Source organism: Monodelphis domestica, chromosome 6 (genome assembly GCF_027887165.1).
Source record: "Monodelphis domestica isolate mMonDom1 chromosome 6, mMonDom1.pri, whole genome shotgun sequence".
Lineage (NCBI taxonomy): Eukaryota > Metazoa > Chordata > Mammalia > Didelphimorphia > Didelphidae > Monodelphis > Monodelphis domestica.
In genome coordinates, this window is record NC_077232.1 from 143,162,952 (window position 1) to 143,175,404 (window position 12,453).

The 12,453-nt window shown below is 37.8% G+C and overlaps 1 long non-coding RNA gene across 2 annotated transcripts in view; it reads right to left on the minus strand.

Annotated features, from left to right (window-relative positions):
- Positions 1-269: 269 nt before the first annotated feature.
- Positions 270-12,453, minus strand: part of LOC103094409 (uncharacterized) — a 29,882-nt gene continuing 17,698 nt past the window's right edge. The window contains exon 4 of one of the 2 annotated variants that reach the window (XR_008912875.1): positions 270-7,225. This is a non-coding gene — a long non-coding RNA (uncharacterized LOC103094409). The remainder of the gene's footprint in view (positions 7,226-12,453) is intronic. The other variant, XR_468936.2, reaches the window with a different exon arrangement.

Genomic DNA, 12,453 nt, shown 5'->3' on the forward strand with positions numbered 1-12,453 from the left:
GGTCCTGGGAACTAGGAAACCTGTTCAGTCCCCTCCTGCCACTTTACTAGCTGTGATCTTGGACAGTACTTCATATAACAGTTCAGAATTGGACAAGGCCACAGAAAAATGGTCCCCTTCCCCCCAACTCCAAACTTTTGGACTTGGCAGGAAAGGCTTAATTCAACACAGCAATGGAGTCAGTAACTGAATTCTAACCATTTTGTGAAGCTCCCCACATGTTTCTATTATGCTTAATGACAGATGCAGTAACAATTTGGACAATGCAGTTGGATGTATCAAAGTTCTGTGTTTTCAAGCTATCACCATTCTATAGAAATACTGCTTTTAAGTAGTTTTGGTTTCTTAACAATGATTTGAAAACCTAAATATTAAGTGGCTTTATGTCAAACCTAAGATGGGAAAAGGAAGCAACTTATGTGTCACTAGCCTTAGGGCAAGAGTCCTTGACCTAGTGTCCATAGACTCCTAAATGATCTTTGAATTTGGCCAAGGGGAAAGAGCTCTATGTTTATTGTCACTAAACTCTAACCAAAATGTTAAGTAGCCTTCAGTTATTTAAGAACATTTGGGGGGAGGGGTTAAAAGAGTAATAGCATGGAGTAATATGATTTGTGTCTAGCCCTAGATCTAACTCTAACCTCAGTCTGTGCTTATCATCCTCTCTGAACTTAAGGTTCTTCATCTGTAAAATGGGACAAACTAAATTATCTCAGTCAAGATTTGACTTCTAAGTTTCCCTTGCTGAAAAAGCGATTTCTGAGAGAACAATCAATCTTAAACTTGCAGCAATTAGAAGTGTCTACAACAAGCCTTTTGCTTTCTGTCATCCTTAATCTAAAATGAGGATTCTTCTGGTAAAAATTTTTACACTAAAATTCCCACTGGCCAAAATACCTTGGTCTAACTTAGAATCATAAAATTTTAGAGCTAATCTAACCCACTCATTTTACATGAAGAAACTCAAAGGGCACAAAGTTGTCATTTCTGAAACCTATACTGGTAATACCCTTAAGCAAAGACTGTTGGTGAACCAGAATGGTTTTTACATTTTTAAATATAAAACTTAACACAAAAACTTTAAATATAAAACTTTTAAAATTGTAAAGATTAAAATTTAGGGGAGATGGGGAGACTGAGGCAGGTGAAGGCAGGTAGAAATTAGTTTCTCTCTGCAAGGAGTATTATATTTTTTTGAGGTTTATTAAAGGCTAAAGATTAAAGAATATACAAGTAAGAAACATGTGCCTAGGCCAGAGGCCTAGACAAAATAACCTCACATCACGCAAGAGATGAGCCTGCTCCAAAATGGAAGTCCAAAAAGAGCCAAGAGACCCTCAAAAGCCTTTGAATCAGCTTAAATACCTTCTCGATCTCGGCCCAGGTGAGATTACAAGGCATTCTGGGGAAGTGGAGCAAAGGCTCATGGGGATTGTAGTCCTGTATTGAGTCTATTTTTTACATTCCCCCCCTTTGATTGTTTGCAAAAAAATTAATTTTTTTTCCAAAGGATCATGAAAACATAATCAATTTAAAGATTACAATAATTTGAGGATAAGAGAAAGAAAAGAATAAAACCAATAATTACTGGACGCATTGACAGAAAGCCAGTTAGGGGGCAGTCCCCTTTGGCATGAAAGTATGCATGCAAATAAATGTTCGTTAACCACACCCAAAATTCATTTTTGTGCAGTTCGTGGTCTGGAGGCTTCTTCATGATGGCTTCTCCAACAGTTCAGTTTCTGAATTCAGGGAAGTAGCATCTTCTTTACCTAAAATTCTTCTCAAAAGGAATTTAAACTTTGCAATTTAAATAATGATATTTTTTTACATTCCCTCGTTAAGAGGGTGATATAAAAAAAAAGGGATCACTTAGGGATGCATGGCTGAGGTATGAGGTATATGAATCAATTGGCAAGAGATATTAAAAAGACATCAGAAAAATCAAAAGGAAAGAAAAATTTCTGGATGAAAATATAGACTATCAAAGTCTTATGTGTAAAAATTTCAAGTAGAAGAAAAATAAATCTATAACAGGTACTTCAATCAGGGCCCAATCAAAATGATCTAAGTAATGATGCATTTACCCAGTCATTGCCAGGACTACAGAAAGGTACCACACTATGAGAGGCAGAAAAGGGACCAGATTATAGAAGCCAAGTAGGAGCCAAGGTTTTGGGGATACTCGTCTATGAGTATCTTCAGGGTGAGTGTGGATACAAGGAAAGCCTATGTCTTAACACATGTTAAACATAGTAACCTCGAGTCTTCACACTAGGTTCAAGACCTTTGTATTGGCCTAGAAGTGCATCAATCCATCCTAGATTGGCCTTTCTTTGGCCCTATGAAATGGCTCTTGTGTGTATCTCTTGTCCTGGAATAAAACAGAATCATTAAGCAAAGTCCCATAATTTATTTAAATAATTAGTGGCATCATTTTTATAGTCACAAGCCTTTTAGGGCATGTATTAGCAAATGTATCTTAAACTTAAAAATCAAAAGGTTAAAGAAAATCTTAATACTGGTGACATGTGCTTCAAATATAAAAAGGAGAGAAAAAATAATAAAAAAACTGAAAAAGTATATTGCACATGCAAGAAATATATATTAATAAAAGAGCTTTTAAAAATTCAAAAATATAGCTTATAACCATTGACAGTTAAGAAAATATAAAATACAAGGCTTTCTCACCAAAAAATGAGATCCATTTCCTCTTTGTATCTGGCCATGATCACTGTGAGTAGAAGGCAAATGAATTGAACAAGGTTAACAATTTTTCATTTTTAAAAACAGTAGTACAAATATGTAGATATCAAAATCCCCAAAATTCTCAATAGCCCAATTAATTACAATAGCAAACAAACACACTTTCATATTTCATATAAGTTGCTGTATGACATTTTTTAAAACCTATGAATTGATGGACATTTGTCACAATTTTTACAAACATAGCAATCCTTCAACCTTGGTAATAAACATATTTTTTAAAACAAAGTAAAACTCATCTTGGGTTTAGAAGATAATCAATAAATCTATATATCATTCTGGTAGAAGTAAAATGGTGAGCTGAAGAGCATAAATAAAGGGGTGCTCCTTTTTCTTGGAGGCTTATATATAGGGATACAAATGCCCTGAGATTAACTGCCCAACTTCCATTCACATATTTAGAAATGCGGGAAGGTTGGGGGTTATAAAATGTATTTCACTTCAGCTACTGGAATGGGCCTTACATCGTGATAGGGGCAGGCAAAAATAACCAGATTGTTAAAAAAAATTCCAAAAATCACATTTAAAAAACCCTTAAAATCAAATCATTTGAGGTATTTAGCACATTAAAATTCCAAAGGTTGTTAATACAATTATAATCAGTTCTGAAGTCCATCTATCCTCAGCAAAATAGAAAAAAGGCTGTTTTTTTCATATATGGGCTTATTCACAATAATATTTGTTCAACACAATTATAGGGGGAAAACAACAGAATTTTAAAACTCAGTACATTCAAAATAAATTCAATCAACCTTCAGTTCAAGCAGAATAATATTGAATCCAGTAATATATGAACTTAAAATCACAAAGTTATATCTTAAACAAAACAATGCTATAGAATACAGAGATTTTTTTATAAACCATTGGAATCTGAAGTGCCTTAGAATATAGCCTTTAGTCTCTTCAAAGTTCCTTGGGTTTTTTTGTTTGTTTGTTTGTTTGTTTTTAATTATCCATTTAAATGTCTATTGTCCGAAGGTAGAGTAGTAAAGGCTAGGCTATGGGGTTCAAGGGATCCGTCCAGGGCCCCATAGCTGGGAAGCATGGGAGGCCAGATTTTAACTAGAGACCTCCTGTCTCTGGGCCTGGCTTCCAGTTCGCTGGGCCACCCATTTTCCTCCCCAAAGTTAAAGTTGAATCTTTGGGCTGAGTCTGCTCCCTGACAGGCAGGTAAAATCAATGAAATTGCCAGAAGAGTCAAAAATCCTTTTAAACAGCCCATTGCTTTTTAGGTTTCTGTTTGAAAAGTCTGTTTCTTCTCTCTAGTCTTTTCTGTCTTTCCCCTCTCTGATCCCCCTGTGGCCAATACCCCCAGCCACGTGGAGGCTTAGCCTAAGGGAAAATTGCCCGGTCTCTTTTCCCTCTCTTCTCTCCCCTCCACCCACGTGGCCAATACTGTTACCAGCTGGTCGAAATGAGTCCTCAGCAATCTGCTCCAAGGATCTGGGTGATGAGCCGGCTGGGTCGGAGGCCAGATGGGTGAGAGACAGACCACCAGGGTGGGTCGGGCTGGGAGCTGGAGCACAGCTCAGGCACCAGGTGAGAGGCCAGGAGCAGAAGCAGGAGCTGGAGAGGGCCGCAGGCAGGAGCTGATCAAGATGGTTTTCTAAAGAGCATCTCGGAGAACCTTGGCTTTAAAAAAAAATTCTCTAGGCTAAAAAAATTTTGAGAAGTTCTCATCCAATCTAGTGGTTGCCTTTTTATCCTTGGCAATTATACAAGCTTGTTTTAGAGCTATGAGTTCTGCTCCTTGAGCGCTAATGTTAGAAGGTAGTGAAGCTGACCATTCAGTGGCAAATTCTGAGACTCCAGTCTCAGCTCCAGTGTAACGTATGCCATCCCTCATAAAAGAGGAACCATCGGTAAATAAAATCAGATCTGCATTGTCTAAGGGAGTGTCCAAGAGATTATCTCGAGGCTTTTCTGCCATGGACACTAATGTTTCACAGTTATGTAATGGTTCTCCTGAAGTAGGTAAATCTGGAAGCAAGGTGGCAGGGTTAAGAGTTGAACATCGTTTCAAGGTAATATTTTCACTATTTAATAAGGTTATTTCATACCTTGTAATTCTCTGATCCGAGAATGCCTGTGTTCTATGTTTTATCAATAATGCTTCTATCTCATGTGGGCACATTATTGTTAATGGACATCCCAATACTAAATCAATGGTTTTTGTTACTAGTAAGGCTGTAGCAGCTACTCCTCTAAGGCATGGTGGTGCTCCTGCTGCTACTGCGTCTAGTTGGGCAGAATAATTGCGCCTAGCAAACATTGGTTTTGCTTTCTTTTCTTTTCTATTTCCTCTCTCACTATTCTAATTTCTCTTAGAAAATTGAATATTGTGTATATTTTTAGTTAGAAGTGAATTTAGAACTACAAAATGATCATGTTAAATGATCAATGGGGAGACTAGTCTCCTAATGATCATCAGGGGGGATTGTAAACCTTAAAATTTCTTAGACTTATAAATGTTGGAAATTTCACCATTGGGAAATTTCATACTTGAAAAATTTCCTATTGATAGTGGGAACTCTATTGGAATGTGAACCCCACTGGCATGGGAGGTTCCTCCTCCTCCCTTCTTAAGATTACTTTAGGACAGAAACCTTTTGCTGAACAATGGAAAGGGCTTTGACCTATGCTTAAGCATAGAACAGGAAGTTCTTTGAGTCATGATTGATTTTAGAATTGATACAATAGAGATACTTGGAATGACAGAACCAGGTCTTGGAAAATACAATTTCCACCCCACTCAGTCCCAACAGGATTTAGGAAGGGCTGCAGCAAAGGATCAAGATTTAATTATTTGAGAATATGACCTTCAACAGACATGTGCAAAGCCACAGACCTCTGGGCGGTCCTGGGTTAAGCTAGAGCCACCATTGGCACAGGGAAGTGGAGCAAAGGCTCATGGGGATTGTAGTCCTGTATTCGAGTCTATTTTTTACATTATGTAAAAAAAATTATTAGCTCAAGGGACATAAGCTAATAATTTTAGCCATTGTAAAGCACCAGCTTTACAATTTACCCAGATAATCCTGTCTTGAACTTCTCATTCCCTTGTAGCCATTGTAAAGCCAATCAATCATACTTCCCTGTCCTCAGTTCAACAGAAGGTATATATGTTCCCCAAATTCTATTGTGCTTCAGACGATGATCTAACACTGTGATCCTTCCAGGGATACATTCCCAGAGTCCCCAGGCCCTGTGTAGTCTTTTCCACTGGGCTCTGTGTTGCGGCCAGTTATTGAACCTATCCCTCTCCTGATTAAAGACTTGGCTTTTTCTGACTAATTTGATAGTTCTGTGTTTTTTCCAAGTTAATGGGTAAAGATCCCAGAATGTTTTATCATTTTGATTGCAAAACCATGTTCTAGATTCAACAGGCACTCTTTGGGGTACCCTTTTCCCTAGCCCTAGCCCTAGGAAGCATTACAAGAATAAATACAGGATATGAGATGCCCCAAAAGAAAGAAAATCCAATGGTTGCTTCCCTTAACACCTAAGAAGAACAGCTGTAACAAAAGACTGTGGCACTGAACAATCCACTTACTGTGAACTAAGGACCTGGGTCATCACTTGAACTCAATAGGATTCTGTGGCTAAAAACAAGCATTATTTCACCTTGCTGAATATAGTGTAGAAAGATCCTATGGTATTCAGTTGAAGAATGGTCCCAAGTTTCTCCTTTTGTCTCGGCAACCTGACCAAGTCACTTGGACTACTATGTTCCCATTAGATTTTTTTTTTTTTGGTATACTGAGATTTTCAGAGTTTTATTTGTAACTACTAGCTAGATAAAAAGCACACATATTGTGTCTGTTGTACAGTAAATACAATTGCAATTTTTTCTACTTAAATTCTTTATACAAAGTCATTGCCAATTAATATGGGCATTGATGGCATAGGGCTTAGAATAACCAAAAGGTATAAAAAACAAGTTTTCAGTCTTGCCCCAAGATACAAAAACTGAATTTCAAACAATGTCATAAAATACATGATTTAAACTGTTATACGAAAAGTCATACATCAAATCAAGTACAAAAATAGTTAAACTACCCATTATGAACAATTGTAATGTTTCCGTTATTCTGCATGGTATTTAACACGGATTTTAGCCATTTCCAAAATAGAAGTTATTCATTATTTAGTTTAAGTATCATCAGCGTAGCAGAACAGTGGGATAGTTAAGTGGAGTGATAATACTCCTTTTAGTGTTTTAAAATATACAAAAGTTTTCCCTGTGAATTAATGAAGGAAAGCAATTCCTGTCCCAGGCTTTTTAGTAACCAGACCCAATGCCCAGAAATTTAGAAAGATAAAACTACTATTCTTCAACAGGGCAGAGAAATACCTCTTCTCGATTGTTATATGTTATATGAGATGCAGGGCCATGTCTTCTGGTACAAAATAGCATCCATTTCTCTCTCCCCTCCAGACCGCACTTCTAATCTGGGTTCTGAAGGACAAAAGGGGAAATGCAAGAATTATAATACAATAATGCCCAATATTGCATCTTCATTTTCAAGTATATGTTTTCAAATAAAAGCATAAGTAGAGAAAATTATCACTGTCAACTGTATTTCTAGAAAACCCAAGTTTGCCCCTGACCCTTGGTTACTTGCTTTAAGGGAAGACCTTTATTTGGGAAATCATTTTTGGTGGTGAGTTTCCCAGAGACACTGTCCCCAGAGTCTCAGAGCTTTGACTCTTTGTGGTCTTTAGTGCTGGGTTCTGTGTGGTGACTAAATATTGAGGACTTGTCTCTTATTCTGAATAAAGATTTGGTTTTTCTGACTACTTTAGTAGTTCTGTGTTTTTCCAAGTTGACAGCACATAAGATGAAGCCCCAAAATGGCATTGCAAGTGTATATGAAACAAAAACCTACTGTTTGTTCACCCTACTCCCAAAGGGTATGTAAGTTGACTTAAACATAATAGAATTTGCATGCAAAATACCTTGACCTAGCAGACTTCTCAAACTGTTATCATCCATTTATAAAAAGACTTAGGGAGCAAATTTCCTTATTTCTACAAATCACACTACTAGGCAGATAAGCTAGAGAAATCAAAGCAGTAGTTTTGTAGGTTTTTAAAAATCTTTACCTTCTACTTAGCATTGGTACTATGCATCAGTAACAAGGCAGAAGAAGAGCAGTAATGACTAGGCAGTTGAGGTTAAATGATTTCCCCAAGGTCACATAGCTAGGAAATATCTCTGGTCAAATTTGAACTCAATTTCTTCTGTCTCCGGGCGTGACAATCCACTGAGCTACTTGGCTGTCCCTGGATAGTTCAGTGGATTGAGAGTCAGGCCTAGAGATAGGAGGTCCTAGGTTCAAATCTGGCCTCAGACACTTCCTAGCTGTGTAATCCTGGGCAAGTCACTCATCCCACATTGCCTAGCCCTTACCACTCTTCTGCCTTGGAACCAATATACAGTATATACAGTATTGATCCCAAGATGGAAGATAAGGGTTTTAAAAAATAATAATAAAAAGTAAAAATAAATAAGAATTTAACAGAAATCTCCCCTACCTTCTATCACATTGGGAAAGGGAAAAAAAAGAAAAATGAATTTCTTATAAGAAATATGCATGGAATGAGGTTAGGCAGAAGTGAGGGATGTTTGTTATCTGACTGGGGCTAGAGTAATGTTTTATGTCCCAAAGACAGGGGGTGACACAGTCTTTGGAAAGTGATAATGGTACACAAAAAGCAAGAATAGAAAATCAATAAAACAATTTTAAAAGAAAAATAAGGGATTTATACTATGGTGACCTCATTTTCAAAGAATCCTATTCCTAGCTCTCCCAGTGTTAGAACAAAGAACTCTCAATTAACCGTGAATCAGTGAATAGTCCCAGAAAAGACTCCTCTGCAGGAAGACTATGTTAGAAAGAAGACAATCAAATTTGAAAAACCAGAAACCCACTCCCAGTCCCCTTAGTCTCTGGCTATTGCAACTTTCCCAAGTTTTTGCGAACTCAAGAGACATAGTGTTTGTCCATTCCTTGTTTTCAGAGACTATTTAATCCCTCCTTTTCTGTATTTAAGCAGAAATCCTACTATGGAGATTCTGTGTGACTTCCCAGATTATATTCTGTCTGCCTTGTTCAAGTCAACAAATGGGGAAAATGTTTAAGGGGCTATATGAATATGTGCTACTATTACAAAATTAAGTAGTTGGATTAGATATTCTCCAAGATCTCTTATAGCTCCATAATTTTGAGTCTTTACTATATGAGTGGGGGAATTTCAACTTGGAAAAACAGAACCATTAAAGAAGTCAACAAGTCCAAATCTTTAATCAAGACAAGATAGTGCTCAATATTCAGCTACACAGAATCAAACCCTAAATATTACACAGGGCTAAAGGTCTGGGACTCTGGGAATAGTATCTCTGCGAAATTTACTGCCAAAGATGATTTCCCAAAGAATAATAGAACATAGAGGTTTTATATTCTTTTGGGGGAACTAAGGACAGGGAAAGTATGATTGATTGGCTTTATAATGGCTACAAAGAAATGAGAAGTTCAGAGCTGGATTATCAGGGAGAGACTGATGGTACTTTAATGTTTCTGTTGTTTTTCCAAGTTGATACTTCTTACTTTTTATACCACATTTACTTCTGGTAATGGTCTAACCTGCACCCATCCCCAATTTATCCTTGGAATCAGGAAATTTGATATCTTAAAAATTCAGATTCTTGCTTCCAACTCCCTGCCTCAAATCTCAATAGATAAAAATAATCAAAATTTTCCTATTTTTGATGACCTACTTAAAGAAATTCTGTATCCTTTGATTTATGCACAAAAAAATCTGTATTAAAAGCCAAGGCTGGTCTGACATAGCAGATAGACTGGTGGCCTTGGAGTCAGAAAAACCTGGTTTAAGTCTCTCTTCTACTTTTTGGTCTCAAAGCTCCAGGAAAATCTCTTTTTTTTTTAATTTAAAATTTTTTTTATTTAGGATATTTTCTCCTGGTTACATGATTCATAATCCCCCCTCTCCCATTCTCTCCTCCCCCTCCCAAAGCCAACAAGTAGTTCCACTGTGTTATAGATGTATCATTGTTCAAAACATATTTCTATGTTATTCATATTTGCAGTAGAGTGATCCTTTAACATCAAAACCCTAATCAGATCCCTATCACACTACGTGATCAAGCATATATTTTTCTGATGCATTTCTGTTTCCATAGTTCTTTCTCTGGATGTGAGTAGCATTCTTTCTCACAAGTTCCTCTGGATTGTCAATGGCATTGCTGCTGGTAGAAAAGTCTATTACATTCAATTGTCCAGGCAAATCTATTAAACAAGAAGTTGCAGATTTGGTGTCAATTTGCATTCAGAGGGGAAGTTCATTCCCCAGAGTTTCCTATACACATCCAGCCAGCCTAAAAGATATCCCCCCCAAATACCTTCCTGTCCTTCTATCACGATTCTGCAATAAGATCATACTTGAGACTTTCAGTAAATGACTCCATCAGAAGAACAGTTCTGATTCTGAATTTTAGAGCTGGAACAGTCTTATAGGTCCTGGTCTGATTCCTTTGCTTTACAAATTAGGTAACAGGCCCAGAAGAGACTTAACAAGACTAGAATCCAATGTTATAGTTACCAATTCTATGTTCTGTTGAAATTGTTCAGTTATGTCTGACTCTTGGGAGACCCTGTTGGGGGTTTTCTTGACAAAGATACTGGAATTTGACGTTTGCTTCTCCAGCTTACTTTATAGATGAGGAAACTGAGGGTAAACCTTAAAATTCCTTAGACTTATAAATGTTGCAAATTTCACCATTGGGAAATTTCATACTTGGAAAATTTCATACTGATAGTGGGAACTCTATTGGAATGTGAACCCCATTGGCAAGGGAGGTTCCTCCTCCTCCCTTCTTAAGATTACTTTAGGACAGAAATCTTTTGCTGACAATGGAAAGGGCTGCAGCATAGATCAAAATTTAATTATTCCAATCTCCACCCTACTCAGGGTAACAGGATTTAGGAAGGGCTGCAGCATAGATCAAAATTTAATTATTCCAATCTCCACCCTACTCAGGGTAACAGGATTTAGGAAGGGCTGCAGCAAAGGATCAAGATTTAATTATTTGAGAATATGACCTTCAACAGACATGTGCAATGCCACAGACCTCTGGACGGTCCTGGGTTAAGGTAGAGCCACCATTGGCACAGGGAAGACATGGACAGTGACTGGTAGATGTGAGAACTGAGGGGAGGGAACTTGGATGGTTTCCTTAAAGATAGTGGGGTCTGAAGACGGGTGGGGGGTTGGAGAGGTTTTGCTCTGAGAGGTTGTGCTCTGAGAAGCTTGCTCTGAAGGAAGCTGGAGGTGGAGGCCCCTGAGACTGTTTCTCCATTTTGGTCACGTGAGTGATAGGGACTGATCTCTTTTCTTTGCCTCAGCTATCTAAGGGCTTGGGCCTTTTGGCCCAGCCTAAACAGAAGGGGTATTTAAGCCCTATTCCCTTCTTTTTCCTTTCTCTCTCCCTCTCTTTCTCTATCTCTAATTCCTTTCTTCCTCCTGTTTGTAATTAAACTCCATAAAAGGTTGACTGCTGACTTGAGTTTTCATTTAGGAATTACATAGATGAATTCCTTGGCGACCTTAAATTAATATATATCAGTCTTTTAAAGTGATTTCCTTGTCACATGAGGCAAACAGGGTGAAGTGACTTGCCTAGGGTGACACAGCTGGTAAGTGTCTAAGACAATTTGATTTGAGAACTTCCTGACTCCAGATCCAGTATTCCATCCATGTCATCATAAAATTCTTTCTGAATAATTCTGTCCAGAAAAACCTGGATATTTACCAGCACCTTATCCTATCTCTTTCATTAGACAAGACTAGACGTTCCTCAAATCCTTGTGGAAAATTAATATTGAATTGTGAAATAATCTCTCTAGCCCCTCCAAGAATAGCCTGATTCTAAAGTCAGGCTAAAACAGTTTCTCTCTCTGGCTATGAAACTGGGTTGGATACTCCCCCCCCCTTTTTTTTTTTGTTTAGATCTTTGTTTAAAGGATTAAAAATGGGAGGTCTGAGCAGCCACCACTGAACCCTTAACCTTGATTAAGAGAATACTCCACAGCTACTTCGAAAGTACAGTGGTCCAGCTAAGTGGTGGGGAGGAAGGGGCTTGTTAGCATCCGTAAAATTTACTTCTTCCTGTGATGAAGTAATAAGGGAGGAGTTGGGGTTTCTAAATCTGTCTTAGTGACTTTACCAACCTGAGATGTTTTGGAGTGTCCAGAGAAGGGACTGAGAAGTAGGGTCACAAGGGGTATATATTAGCATGCCTGGGAAGTTCCAGGTCTCTCTCTCTCTCTTTTTTTTTTTTTGGTCACATGGACTCTTTTACCCAGCTCTTCCTTTTGCTGCCCTCTTTTTTGCTTTAGTCATGCTCTTTGACATTCATTTGGACTGTGGAAGGAGTCTACTGACTAATTTAGATTACCTTGGGAAGCTGATTAATAAATTAACTTAATCATTATAGCATCATGGCAGCACCTGTCTTCTTTTCTCTACGCATCTTCTACTTCTTGACAAAGGACTTGGTAGAGCTCAGGATAGGGCAATAATTGGTTTGCCTGTTCTAGAGGCCTCATTTGTACCTCCCTGACTGAATCACTCTGCTAAAGATAATTTCCTCCAGTATATGCTGAA